Source organism: Acomys russatus, chromosome 21 (assembly GCF_903995435.1).
Source record: "Acomys russatus chromosome 21, mAcoRus1.1, whole genome shotgun sequence".
NCBI classification, from domain to species: domain Eukaryota; kingdom Metazoa; phylum Chordata; class Mammalia; order Rodentia; family Muridae; genus Acomys; species Acomys russatus.
Genome location: NC_067157.1, coordinates 26633637 through 26649075, shown reverse-complemented (window position 1 = coordinate 26649075; position 15439 = coordinate 26633637). Strand labels below are relative to the sequence as shown.

The 15439-nt window shown below is 40.6% G+C and overlaps 1 protein-coding gene across 4 annotated transcripts in view; it reads left to right on the top strand.

Annotated features, from left to right (window-relative positions):
• Ptprk (protein tyrosine phosphatase receptor type K) overlaps positions 1 to 15439 on the top strand; it is a 529549-nt gene that overhangs the window by 185633 nt on the left and 328477 nt on the right. The window lies entirely within an intron of this gene.

Below are 15439 nucleotides of genomic sequence, written 5' to 3'. Positions count from 1 at the left end.
AAGAAATAGGTTTTTGTTTTTCCATTAGACTGCAATATTCTGACTGGATTGGCTTACTGATTTCCTGAAAATAACATTTGAGAAATAAACAGTAGATAGAATTTTGCTGTCTTGAGGTGATAGCATTTGATTCTTCGTCTTCCTAACTAAATGGAATATTTAAAACAAGCACACAAAAAAGATAAGTTGTCCATAAAAACCTTTGGGTGATTTTTTCTTGGAATGCTTAATCTGATTATGATGAGACAACACAGTGAATAATGCTAATTCCCGTGTTAGTGTTCTGTGACTGAGTTTGTGTGGCTTAAGAGAGAATCTATGTGCCAGCTTGAAGCCATCCTTCAGTCACATGGGCTTGTAAGCTTAATGTCTGCAAAAACATGATCTTTTGTAAGAACTCAGAGCTTGTGCAGATGTGAGATTGGAACCTTTTAGAAGACCCACCTCTTCGGGGTTTATTTTAGAGCTAATATGAGCACATTTATGCACAAGCATATTCTACAATGGCCAGTAGCATAATTATTTCATTCAAGTATTTTAAAAGGGAACTCTGTCTTTATGGTTGTTACTCATTAACTACAAAACATAAAAACAAACAAACAAAAACCACTTTCACAATCTTCTGTATCATAGGCCTGGTGAAAGCTAAGGTTCTCATTTTCAGGTTGTGTGTCTAGTGGAGGTCCAGCACATTTCATTATGTGTTAGCAGCTTCCATTATAGCTGAACAGAAAACTGTTCCTCTTTAATAGAAAAGACACACACACACACAGAGGCACGCACACACTCAGGAACTACAGCACCTACAGATTGCACATGTAGGTGGGTGGGGTATGCATGTGTGTGCTCGAATGGGCATGTATATCAGGCTGCTGTTTGAGCATTGGTTGTAAATCCTTGGACTTGTCTGTGACATGAGTGCCTTGGTGACTGTTGTCACTCTATCTGATTGTGTGTTATCAGTATCTCAATTGCATGGTATCTGTCATGGAGCCTATCGAAGTCCCATTGTGACTTATCAAGTGAATATTTTGCCTCTGCCATTCTTTCTTACCCTCTAAAACTTAAGAAGTGAGAAAGAATAACAGGCATTGTTAGTCATGTTTTCAACTTTACATAGGTTTCTTAATTGGTCTTTCAAGAATTTTAACTATACAGATAACTCTTCCTACCTCTGAAATTTTAATAGGTGACTTAGCTGTTTTGATAGTTTCTAGTTTAGGAGACACTTGCTTGGTGTAAGTACCAGTTGTGAGATTCCTCTGGGAGAACTTTGGAAGGCTGATTCCTGTTCTTTTGTAAGAAAAGGACCACCTCTTTGTGACACAGAAACACTTGTTAGACTTGCCTTCCGACTTAAGACTTAAAATTTTTTTCTTCTTTTTTTTCTTTTCTTTTTTTTGTTAATTTATTCTTGTTACATCTCAATGTCTATCCCATCCCTTGTATCCTCCCATTCTTCCCTCTCCCCCCCATTTTTCCATTATTCCCCTCCCCTATGACTGTTCCTGAGGGGGATTACCTCTCCCTGTATATGCTCATAAGGTATCAAGTCTCTTCTTGGCAACCTCCTGTCCTTCCTCTGAGTGCCACCAGGTCTCCCCAGAACATGGAAACAGCCTAAGTGTCCATCAATAGAAGAACTGATAAAGAAACTGTGGTACATATACACTATGGAATACTACTCAGCTATTAAAAACAAGGAATTCCTGAAATTTGTGGATAAATGGATTGAGCTAGAAATGATCATAATGAGTGAGTTAACCCAGAAGCAGAAAGAATCAAATGGTATATATTCACTTATATCTGCATACTAGCCCAAGGGGCATGTCCCATGAAAACTTTTGTTCTCTTGGATCAGACCTCCTCCAGCTGGGCTTTGCATCCCCGGGAGGTTATTGTGGTCCTCGGGACCCTGGTCCATGAGGATTGCCCTCTAATTCAAGGCCAGCTAAGCTATAGTTTGAATTGTTTGAAAAAATTTATTTTCAGTTCATATACTTTGGTGTTTTGCCTGCATGTATGTCTATGTGAGGGTGTCAGATCCCCTGGAACAGGAAGTACAGACAGTTGTAAGCTGCCACATCTGTGCTGGGACATGAACGTAGGTCCTTTGGGAGAGCAGTCAGTGCTCTCAACCACTGAGCCATCTCTCTAGCCCCCTATAGTTTGAATCTTAAAAAAGAAGGAAAGAAAGAAGGAAGGAAAAAAGTAAGGACACCAAGGAAAATATCCAAGCCTTTTCAAGCAGTTGCTTAAGATTTCAGAACTGCTTTTTACATTTGAAAAAAATGAAAATATTTTTTAGAAAAAAAAGAAAACATTTTCTTTAGAGAAAAGAGTTAACATATTCTTGCTTAATCATGAGATGATTTAGCTGAGACCTCTACATGTGTCACTTAAAGATTTTTTTTTGACTTGCCAGGAAGAAGTATCTTGAGGCTGTGGGAAAACTATACCATTGAAATGACCCACTGGCCTGCGTTGTTTGATATTTCATTCTTTAATCTTTTTTTTTTTTAAAGAGTTCAAGTAGAAATCTGCTTGTTCAGCCCATCCTTCCTTTTTATGGCTTGTCCATCCTGGGAAACAATGCCTACCAAATGGGAAATTGTGGTTACCTCCTAGCCACTTTAAACAGAATAATGCATTGAGTACACACTCTCCATTGTTGAATGGGAGAAGCAGGTGTAAGTTTGATTTTTTTGGCAATCAACATAGTAGCACAGAGCTATAGAAGAAGTTGCTGTGAGCCTGTCTTCAGGACGATAGTTGTCTTCAGCCAAGCACATGGGTAGAAATTATCACGTTTATTGTATCTGTGTCCTGGTAGGAAGATGCTGTGGTATATTCTAGGGTTCAAGGTAGTCCTGTAGATTCTTTGTGCCAAATAAGTAAGAAACAAAAAACCCCACCGAAGTCATTTGTAAATAGAATCTCTGGTTACATTATAACTACAGATCCACAACATTTCTAAGAGAGTAACAGTCTGCACTCTGGAAGTCCAACCCACCTTGTGTGCATGAAATGAGTTTCTCTTTGGTATTAAACCCATTATTTCTCCCTGAACAGTGAGGCTATTACGAAATGAGGAAGACAGATGACACACATAAGTTGCAGAACTAATAGTGGAGACTTCATTTATTGCTTTCCGTCAACTGGGTGCACATCGTTAATCTCAAAAAATGATGTATGGTGAACACTGCAGGGCTCTGGCCAGGAACTGAAATGCTACAATCTAGCATGTGTCATTCCAGGAAGAACAAGCATAGACCTTGTGCAATCTCTTTTCTCTCTGTTTGGAAAGAATGTAAGAACAGTCAGAGAGTCTGGCTTTGCCTCCTCTTGGAGAGTTGTGTTCACATGTGCTGTGCTGATATTTTGGCAGTGGAGAGATTGCCACACTGCAGATATTGGATATCCCACTGGTTTGGGACCTAAGAAGATTGACCTAAGTCAAGTGTGAACGTATCTGAGTAAACAGCCTGTAAGGGTAGATATGGAGGCAGGGCCGCCTCTGTAAGACAAGCCTGATGCCAACCATCCTTTAAAGATCCAGGGGTGTTAACCCTTTTCCATGCTTCTTAGAACTCCAATTTTTACCAGTCTTTATCTGTCTATACAGGTCTCACCTTAGATATGTCTTATAGATGTAATGTTATATTATAAAGTATATATATATATATATATATATATATATATATATATATATATGTATATATATATATATACACATGCATATAAGGTGACATATATCATATATGATAATATATATACATATATGTGTGTGTGTATTTATATATATGTGTGTGTGTATACACACACACACACACACACACATACACGATAGAATGATAGAGTCCAAACATTGGCTTGTCATTGTGAATATTGAGCCACTGAGATGTATTGACTGTTTTTTGTCTATTTGATAGTCAATGCCAGCTCCTTCCACACTGGCAGACTTCTCAGTTCATTTGCACTTCTCATTGTTTTGTAGGTAGGGGTGGGCAGATGACTGTTGCTCTGGGTTAGGAGAGTTTCCTAGGCCGTATCACGAAAATATTTTCTTCCATAGTCTAGGGTAGGGAGGAAAGGAGGGATTACTGCTGCCTCCATCTGAAGAGGAAAGTGATTGGCCAACTTAACCAGGCAATGAGGGTATGGGAGGGGAACCGGCATATTCCCAGGCAAAGCAATAATAGCAGTGACGGTAATTTGCTTCCTAATGTCCCATGTCATTTTTCTCCAGTTATTTATGGCTGGCACACAAAGCCATGTCAGAACTGCAAGGATACATTTCTACTGTGATGGGGCAAGCCACATTTCTAGTGTCCATATATGGAAGATGAACATGTTAACTTGCACAAGGTTTAGGCTGTATGGCAGTGATGACCTGCAGGCTGAAAGGAAAGCCAGGGAAGAGGATTTTGTCTCTCATGTGTGCGGTGCTGTCCTGGATCTGCTCCTGTGTTCATACCATGTCATTTTACCATTATATGACACGCAGAGTAAATGTGTTTTACCTTCCTAGGTGGACCAGGTTTCTGATTATCTAATGGAGGGTCAGAATCATTCCATTTTTGTCCTCTTTAGTCATCCAGTCTGGCTGCTAAAAGTTTGGACTTTGCCCTTCTCAGTAACTATTGAATTTCACCATTCGCATGGGCTTCTTTTAGTAATGGCAACTCTAATGGCTCAACATGGTCACTGTGGACAACAATTTGCTTCTCAGTAGGCTAGAATATTATCAAAGCAGATGTTTTCTGGCACTGGCAAGCTTTCCACCTCCATAGATTCCTTTGTTACATTGCAAATAGTCCAAATGTGGTTGGAAAGCCTCCCATCCTATTATAGCCATTGTTTTTCTAAAACTTCTGAGTGTGACTTCTCCTTGCCTCCTAAGGCAATTTACTTTTATTACAGAACGTCTCCTCTTCTTTCATGTTAGACTCTGTATTGATTCGTTGATGAATGTGTGCTGGTGTAAACAAACATAGACAAATGAACAGGAGCTCTGCATTTAACCACAAGATAATTGTATGCATACAGCAGGACCCTCTGTGCAGCCATACCTGGTTCTGTTGAGAGCCTCAGGAGTTGTCGTGACACCCTAGGCTACATAGGGAGCCACTGGTTGTTTTGAGGGCTCTTGGCATGGGATTAATTTACTTCCTCTAAAGTAACTGATTGAAAAATAGTGACTATTAAGGAGAGTCAGGCACGGGTTGAATATATGAATCTCTCCTGGCCTTAAATTTGTCTCATGGGGAAAGAAATGCTCGTTGGAGCACAGAACAGTGGCACATTCTTTGCTTGCTCAGATTCTTGCACTTGCAGTGTGGTTAGCTGGATCTGTGGTTATGGTTTGTTTTGCTTACATCTTTTCTTAAGTATTCAGCCTTCACTGATTGAGGCAGTCTCTACACAGCAATATGAAATAATGTGGGCCTATTAAGAAACATGAGAATCATTTCCTTCTCATCAACTTCCTCATGTTTTCACACTGCTCCATCTTTCTTAATTCAGTCCCATATTATAGATGAAAAACATGTGCATGAACTTCAAATTAATTTCCCTTTCAGCTTTTGTCTGGGCTAATACTCAATAGTTAACTAGAATGACTCTGTGCTCTTTGATTTCCAGTACAATGAAATCGAACATCTGCTTTGTATATTGTCATTTGCAAAGACTAATTTTTCTTGTTTTATCTGCATGTCGTATATGAAAGAAATACTAGTTTTACAGAAGAAAAACAAAATTCAGTGTTGTTATGCTTTTGTCCAAAATTTAACTTTTGTGCAGTATGTTTCAGTTTCATTCCATAGACTATATTAGAAAAGTAAAAGATACAATTATCTATTTTAGTGTAAATATTTTAAATATTTCATTAAAGGATTTAAGCAGAAAATATGAGAAAAATAGATATGGAAGCTTCTGTCTTTTTTCCAGATAAAAAATAGACAATAATTATATAGCATGCTACAATGCTTAAAACAAAAATGTTAGCCTATGAACACACTTTGAAAAAATTGTAAATATCTATTCATATGAGTTAATGGGCAACTTATAGATGTCTACTTGTCTTGTTTTTATTTTCAAAAGACATTCTTAAGATTGTTATTATAAGGCAGGCCTGCTAGTATATAGATCTAATGTTTTAGAGGTTGAAGTAGGAGGCTCATTAGTCAAGGAAGCGGCCTGTGCTACATAGGGAGACATGTATCAGAACTGATCAACCACCAATCCAACCAACCAACCAACCAGGCACCCAGATAACCAGATAACTCAACCAACTAACCCGCCAACCAACCATCCAACCAACTAACCAACCAACCAACCAACCAGCCACCTAGATAACCAGATAACTCCCCAACTAACCCACCAACCAACCATCCAACCAACTAACCAACTAACCAACCAACCAACCAACCAGGCACCCAGATAACCAGATAACTCACCAACTAACCCACCAACCAACCATCCAACCAACCAACTAATCAATCAACCAACCAACTGAACAGCCAATCAGATAACCAGGTAACCCATCAACTAATCCACCCCCCAACCAACCAACCATCCAAACTACTAGGTAACAAAACAACTTACCACCTAACCAACCTGCCTCCAACAAACAGATGAGCAGCTGGCCAGCTAATTCACCAGTGCCCCAAACCAACAAACAAGCAAACTACCAGTGAAACAGCTAACTCACCCCTCAACCAGCCACCCAACTAATCACCAGCCAGCCAATCAACCAACCCAACACATGGCCAACTAACCAGCCAGCTCAATGCCCAACCATCCAACCAACCAACCATTTAGTTATGATTAGTCCTTGTTTATATCACTGAAATTCTCAGAAGAGAGTATGATTCTTAATATTATTTGTCATTAAGATATATACTTTTTAATTTAATAGTCTCAGTAAATCAATTTTTAGTTTATAAGTAAACATCAGGCCTGGAGTCATAGGTTTTACCATGTAGTGATTCAGTAAAATAAAGTTTGTAGCATGTAGACAGCAAAGTTAGGTTCAATCGCTAGTTTAGATCATGGCACATTAAAAAAAAATATATTTATTTATTTTTTTTTATGGGTGTGTGTGCCTGTGTGGACTTATGTGCTCCATATGCATGCAGATGTCTGCAGAGTCCTGAGGAGGACATGAAATCCCCTGGAACATCAGGTAGCTGTGAGCTGCTTTGGGATCTTTTAATATTAGACTCTGCATCATGGAATGATAGCCTTGCCTTTACCTTTCCTTCCCTACCTCTCTACCTCTTTCTTTCTTTACTCTTTTTTTTTTTAAAGACAGAGATTCATCATGCCGCTCTGGCTGTCCTAAATCTCATGGAGACCTACCTGCTTCTGCTTCCTTAGTGATGCTATTAAAGGCACACACTCTCATTATGCCTGGATAGCTAGACGATTCTTTCTTACACATGCCTCATGGGCTTTGCGGTGTATTTCACTAAGTGGTTAAAGTACAGAGTTAGAAGTTTTAGCATTTTTTTCTATTGCTTGAAGAAAGTGGAGTACCCAAGCTGGTAAAGGGTATAACATAACTTGAAAATGACTATAGAGTTAACTCTCTCTTTCTGAATGGCTGTTACGATTTATTTATCTATCATTTGGTCAACTAATTACTTAATAGCATCATAAATAGTGAGCAACCTACTCTCACCTATTCTTTATATGCCCACATGACTAAATAAGCCACAAGACTCCCCTTTTTCTAGAATTTCCCTCTATGGCTAAGAGGGGGTAGGGTTAAAAAAACCCACAGAAATGAATGGATGAGAAAAAGGTCGGAATCCTGTGGTGGTTGACTGTGCATTAAAATAGAAAAACATGGCAGTAAGTGAGGTCAAACATGACAGGAAGGGAAGCCAGAACAGATATTGTGGAAGTAACCACAATCTAGTGGTCAAGAGCCAGGGGTGGACAGATGCGGGGGAGTGTGTCAGGTCCTAAAAGCCCATTGAGTCACTACCCTATTCCCAGAAGCATGCAGCCTGGTAGAAACAGGTCCGTTGGTCAAAGCTTTGCTCTCCAGGATATGATGGGTTGGTTCCAGTTATGTGGAGTTTTGCATCCCAAGAGGATAATAAGCATATCAGGTTTTATCAAGGGACCTACCTGCTGTTCTTGGTTGAGTTTGTGTATATGCTCTAAATTTCCTTTCACTCGTAGCCTTTAAAGTAACCGCTCCAAGCTCATATCATCAGGGACTATTGCAATAATGATACCTGTTTCCTAATCACCGGAAGCTCAATCATACTTAAGTTGCTCTTCCTGGATGCTAATTCGCTGATGTTGACCTTCTCAGACAGCACTGAATTTCCTTTAAGTTGAAATTTTACTCTCTATGCTCCAATTTTATGCTTTTATCTTTATTTTGACATTTATTTATTAATTATTTTATAAATAAATTAATTAATTTTTGATATGGGGCCTCTCTATGAATCTCTGGCTTCCTAGAACCCACTGTGCAGATCAGGCTGGCCTTGAACTCACAGAAATCCACCTGTCTCTGCCTCCGAGCTTATTACTTTTACTTTTTACTTTTCATCATTTCATTTACAGATAGCCCTTGCTTTTCTTCAAGCTGCATTAATTGTTCTGGGGACAAATTGAGTATCAATTTGTGGTTAATATACCTGCTTATGCCTACCTTCTGACATGTTTTAGTATTTTAAGGAATTTTTAAAAAATTCGTTATTCAACAATCTCTTACATGGATGTAATATAATACATTTGGTCACTGTCATCTCTATCCTCTCTTATCTCCCTCTTTACCCCCACCCCTCTATTCCCAGTCCTTTCTTAATACATGTCTTTTGTTTCCCTTTGTGACCCATTGAGTTCCACGAAGACAGTTTGTGTGACTTTGGGTTTGGAAGTATCCATTGGATCCTGGTGGGTTCATCAGTAGGTACATAGCTGGAGACAGTGATTGCCCCTTTCCCCAGAGACCACTGGCTCATCAATAGATGCCTCTACTATAGATCCCTGATTAATTGATAATAGATCCAGTCTTGTACAGGATAAGTGCAGGCAGCTGCAGTTGCCGTGGCTCTGTCATGTTTGGAGGATAGCATTTAGCAAATATTTCCAGAATCTTCCACGTCCCCTGTCATTTCCACTCCCATGTCTACATGGCTTGAAGGCTTCCCAGAGCCTTAAAGCGCGTGTTACAGATGTCTTGAACCACTGAGAAGTCTTTGCATTCACCATTGTTCATGACGGAGAGAAGTTTTTCTGAGTGAGGCTGAGAGTTGCAATTTGCCTATGGACATAAACATAAATATTTAGAAGGTGTCTTGGCCCAGTGTCATGAAGACCTCCTCAACTATGAGGTTTTGTGTAGCATTATTGTACCAGACAGGAATTCCCATTTGTAGATTAGGTCTCACATCTAATCAGAGAATTTATTAGCCCCATAGTATTCATGGCACTGTTGCAGATTGGGCCCATGTTTTGTAGCATTGGTATTGTAGTTGGTAAAGTTCACAGCTGGGTAAGACCAAAGACACCCTCAGTCTCCCAACAGGCTGCACATCACCTTCCAAAATTCCTTTGTTTCTTTTTCTGTCTCTTTTCTCAAACTCTTGGTCCAAGTTTCCTTGGATTCAATGAAATTAAAACATCAAGGAAAGGGTCTGAGTGTGTGATAAAGACAATTTAATATATGTTGACTTAGATTTTAAAATGCAGTCTACAGCTTTAATCCATCTGTGCATGCCAGCACCCCTGCTTGTGTGTGTGTGTGCACATTTGGAATTGGATATCTTTTACAATCATTTTCCATCTGAATGTGGAGCTCACTGTTTCAGTTAGACTGGCTAGCTAGTCCCGGCCGGGGAGTTTCTGGGATTCACCTCTACGAACATGCCCCTGGATTTATGCTTCAGAGCCTGGTTTTTACATGGTTGTTAGGAATCCAAAATCAAATCTTCATGCGTGGACAGCAAGCAGTTTACACATTGGGCCATTTCCCTAGCCCCCACAAATTAAGATCAGTTTCCAGTAGTGTTAGGAGTGTGTTGGCAAAAGTGTGAATTTTTATTTGGGGAATGAGTACTAAGAGAAGATGGTGACACAAAGCCATAGGACTAGCTGCCACTAAGCAAAACCACTCCTGTCCCTCCCCAGTGGCATGCTAGTCCCTCTACTAAGTGAAAGGTATAATGATAGTCATTTTCTAGTCTTGGTGTTAGAAAAGCAGTCAACTTTCTGATTGCATTTTCTGCTCTGGAACAAGAGTCAGGTTCCTAGAATTTCTCTAGAAAATTATTTTTATTGTTATTTATTAATGCCCCTTTTGAAGTGCCAAATGGTTTTTTTATGGACTCTCCACCTCAGAATTGGGTAGGTGAGGCAAGCTGAACATAGCTGTTAAGTTTGATGAGCTGAATTTTGTTTCATTGTCATAAGCAAGCTCTAGCGTGCTGTGATCTCTTTGCCCAGGGGCTGGGAGAAAATAAAGAATAAAAATAAATATGGAGAGGGGTTAGAGCGGGCATCCTGTGAGTGGAGTGGCTCGAAGGGAGGATTTTGAAATGACAGGAGTTGGGGGTTTACGCTGACTGGGCTGGGCACTGTTGTTAACGGGTTTCCCAATCCAGCGCTGGAGGCAATGCTGCGTGTTGATTCTAACTTGTGGCTTATCATCAGGACATTGCGATGACAATGACAGTCTTTAAAGGTCCTCTAAAGGATTGAGTTCAGCAGATCAAAGTGAGTCTCCCTTACCTCAGCAGACACTGTTCATGCACACACTGCTACTAAAATATGTGCTTAGGAGCTGCTTTTTCTAGAAAGCACTGACTCCACACTTAGGCCCTCAGAGTAAATAAAGCAGGAGAAAGCCTGACCTCTCTGCAGTGGCTTTCTGTGTTCTTTACTTTGGGTCAGTCATCTGCTTAACTCCACTTATAGGTGTGCTAATTACTCCAGCACTACTCTAGCAATCCCTATATAGTACCTGAGCTGTTTTAATACTGCTTGGAGGCTGAAGGCACCTTATTGCAGGTTTCCACTGAAGCTGTTCAAATGAGACCCTTGAAGTCCTGATAGCTGACATTTTTGGATGCTGACTTGGTTATGGTGGCCTTGGGTCCAAGGATACTTTTGTTATCTTCTCCTAGGTAGTGACTGACTTGTCAGGAAGATAATTGGAGTCTGTCAGCCAAACTTCTTGTATTCCAAAGTGGTCTATTTAAGGAGTCTTCCTTTGTCACTGGAAGTGCTAAATTTGGTTCATTTCAGCATATTCTTTCTGTGGGGACCGCCAGGGAACCTTCCCTTCTAACAAAAGATGAAGGATGCCCAGATGATGCTCTTGGCTTCCATCTGTCTGTTAAGTCCTTAATCTCTTACACCTGGGTGGTTTCTAATCTTTTATTTGCTTTATGTACCAGTGGCTCCAAGAGGGACAATTCTGTGTCCCATATGCCAAGCAAGCTCCCTTGTGCCATAAAAGGGCGTGCTGCTTCCCCAGCTAGCCCAGGAAATGAAGTGAGTTCTGTTCACAAATGGACCTGCTGGATTTAATGCTTCCCAGCTAGCAAGTGGCATTCACTCGCTCTAAAACCAGGAGTGCCCCGTTGATTGGCAGCAGGAAACTCCTTGTTCATGTGGAGAGTTCCTTTTTGCAGAGGTTGTAGCCTCTGAGAATTGTCAGCCTATGGCCTTTCTGATACAGTAAAAGGCCCTTTCTGCTTTCTCATTGCCATTTGTGGCTCGGTTTGGAGCCATTTGAGTTACTTAGCCATGGCCCTGAGCTCTAAGGATAGCAGCTTTAAATGAGTTTGTTTTTTGAATCTGCCTTGGTCAAGCTTTTTTTTTTTTTTCTCTTTTTCTTTTTGAAGAATGGTAAGCAGAGAGCAGAAGAGGCTATGCCAAACTGCTGTTTCTTCCTCCTCGCTGTACTAACTTAATTTCCATAGGCTGTGGTGCCAAAGGTGAGGCCCAGAATTGAATTTTAGCCTCGAGTCCCACTCAAGTTCAGGGGGAGCTCATGTTGCAGAGACAGTCCTCTTGCCTCTGTCAGGTAAGCCTTCCTAATGAATCCCTACACACAATGAAACCACGCATATTTATTAGCCACCTCCGGGTGCCTGGAAGTCAGACCAAACGAAGGTATAACCCACTTTCTCTGTTCTTCAAGTCAAAATGTGGCCAACTTAGCAAGCATGGCTTCTCCTGGGTCGTGGCGGTTGTTACAGAGTTTAGGGGAGAGAATAGGAAAAGGGAAAAAGCCAGCCATTCACTCCCTCATGCCTTTGACTAATGACCTAACCATGTGTGATGGAGTGGCATTAGTTTATGGGGCAGAGACCAGGGGGGTTGTTTGTTTTTGTTTGTTTTGTCTTTTTCCATCTCTTAGCCATTGTTAGCTAAGGGTTGGGATGGTGAGGGTAGGTTCTTACATCATTATTTGTCATTATAGTGTTTAGAATTAGTGAACTGATCTCATTCTGAGAATGGCACATTTTTCATAATAATGGTGATTTATGGAATTCAAAAAGGAGAAAAAAATTTAGTTAATGTATTATTTAATGTGGGGGGAATTTTTTGGAAAACACAAATCAGAGTGACATCTGGACCTTAAAAAGCAACTGTGACACACAAAAGTTCTTTAGTTGCTGATCTTGATGAAAATTTCTTTCCTTTTTTTAGGCCACTGAGAAGTTACTGTAACCTTCCATGTAAGAAATGTTGAAGGAGGCTCTCCACTCTTGTACTTAGCAGCGGCTACTACATTTCAGTATGGCTGCCTCCTTGTATTGTTGTTAGGACTTTGAGTTGGTATTTTAAGGCCCCAGTAATTTCTAACCCCTTCTTTGCATTTAGTGTAGGTTTGGGAGACCCATTTATACACTGCACACATGACCTGAAGGGGAATCAGATCCCTCCTAGGAAAGATTCTTGCCCTTAAACCTGGGTCTGGGGATACTGGAATATGGTAGAGATAATGCATGTCTTATGAACTTTGATGAGGTTCCAAGCAACATTCTACAAGGTGTTGATTAGACTTCGTAGTGAAGGAATGAGACAGGTTCTCTTTAAAATAACACTCTTTTAGGGCTGGAAGGTGGCCTAGCAATTAAGAGCATTTATTGCTCTTTTTGAGGAGCCAAGTTTCATTCCTACCACCCACGTGGACAACTAACAACTGTCTATAACTTTAATGCCAAAGAATCTGGTGCCTTCTTCTGGCTGCTGTGTTGGGAGTTGGTCTGGTGCTCTGTGTATTCAGATGCTAATTTTGGATCCCAAGATGTCCAGGTTCATTCTCACATACACTGAACAATGTTGTGTAAACTTTGCTCCCCAATTATCTTTGATTGGTTAAGGCAAATAAATCTGGACACCATATACTTGGGCAGAAGAGAGGTAGGTGGGACTTTGGTTCCTGGATTTGAGGTCTCAGGTAGGGACCATAAGGGGAAGGAGGCAGAGGAAGGAAGAAGAGGAAGGAAGAAGAGGAAGGAAAAAGAGGAAGGAAAAAGATAAGGAAAATGGAGAGAAAAGGACGTATTTCTGATGAGTAGATACAGCCCAGGCAGGATCAGTTCTGGCAAGGGACTCAGAGTGTGTGACTTGGGAAGTAGCCAGACTAGCCTAGGAAATTAGAATAAATTGTACCAGCCCAGTTATTGTGCTTAAGCTTGTTAAATAAATCAACAGGTCTCTGTCTTAATTATTTGGAAGCTAGCTGGGTTAGAAAAACCTGCTGAATTAATAAATTTTCTACAGTACCACTGAGTGCAGTGCATGCATGCGTCATGCAGACACATGCAGACAAAACACCAGTGTGCTTCTCTGTGTTGTGGACTTTGTGTTTTATACGTGTGAGTGGTGCAAGCACATAAGTGTCTCTATGTGTACACATGAATATGGAGGCCAGAATAGGCCATCAAGTATCTTTTCTCTTTATTGCTCTCTCCCTTTCCCCCTTAAGACAGAATCTCCCACAGAACCATCATTTTGCCTTTTAGCCTAGGCTGTCTGGCCATCCACCCATCCATCCATTTATCTTTATAGGAACAGACCTGGCTCTTTTTTTGGCCAGTACTGGTAATTCAACTCAGGCCTTCCTGATTTCAGAATAACAATTTCCCCCTGCTTATCAGCCTCCCTCACTCTGGCAAATCCAGTGTTGTTTGGTAATTCATGCAAAGGAAGAAAATTATTATTATTTTTTTTAAATTTAAACAAAATCAAAAAGGAAGGACTTGTTTCAAACTTCTCGGTTAGTTCGCTCTGTTTCAAATAATAACTGGTCTGTAGTGAAACGGCTATGATTACCCAAAGGAGAGTTTCAAAAGGTGGTTCTTCAAAATCTACACAACACAAAATAACAGAACCCACTTACTGTATTTTCAAAGTTACATTTGGATCTCTTTTGAGGCTTTCACTGAGAGACTATTTTAGGAGACAGGAAGAGAAGAATTTAGCATTCTTCTCAATTCTTGAAACACATAAGCACTTTTTTGTGTGCTTCTTAGAGTGAAGTTTTGTTGTTGTTGTTGTTGTTGTTGTTGTTGTTTGTTAGTTTTCCATTTGTAGGCTTACTTCCTCTAGCTGGAAGGGCTTTCCTGACTTTTCTCTCTAGTCCCTGCTGTCAGGGACCCATTAACCACATGGACTATGGGTGTCACACAGGACAGTGGCTGAACGGGCCAGCAATTGTCTTCTGTTCAACTGTCTTTCACAAGACATAAATGCTTTATGTATTTTACAATCCAATAATCCCTTCTCTCTCCAGTTTAAACCAAGAGAGTGTTTTCATTGTTAACATCCACCGAAATTACCTGTCCTGTGTGGCTTGTGAAGCGTGGTGAGACAAGTGTAAACGTAGCTTTGATACGGTCTGCCTTCCCTAAGCGTGATGATTCCAGGGAGTGGCGCTGAGCCGTGTTCCCCGCTTCAGCATTCTGCTTTTGCTTGGTTTGGCTTGGCCAGACTCTGTAGGGAGAGCTCTTCCATCCCTAGTAGTTTGTCAGTGAGGAGTGGAAAAGCACCTAGGGCTGTACTCTCATTTCTGTTGCGTACACCACAGACAAAAATATCAACACACCACCGGGCAGTTCTCAGGCTCAGAGCTGCACGCCGTGTTCTGTGATGGTGTCTTCCAGGGCCTCCCCCTCCCACCTGCCTACAGTGAAGCCTTTGTCCTCTGCAGGGAAACCTCTCTTGTTGTTCCCCTTGTCTCTAGACTTCCACTAATTATTAAATGAGTGTTGCGATGGAAATAATCAGCCGATCATAATGAAAATTTCAGGCTCTTTAAATTCTAGGCAAAAAATAGTCCAGGTATTTTTAAAGGGCACCTTATCATAAGGTTTTTAGCTTAAGATAGTTGATTACAGCAGATGTTCTTTTCGTATGGTGTTCGGTGTTGGAAAGAAGCAAATCTAAGGATGCTGTT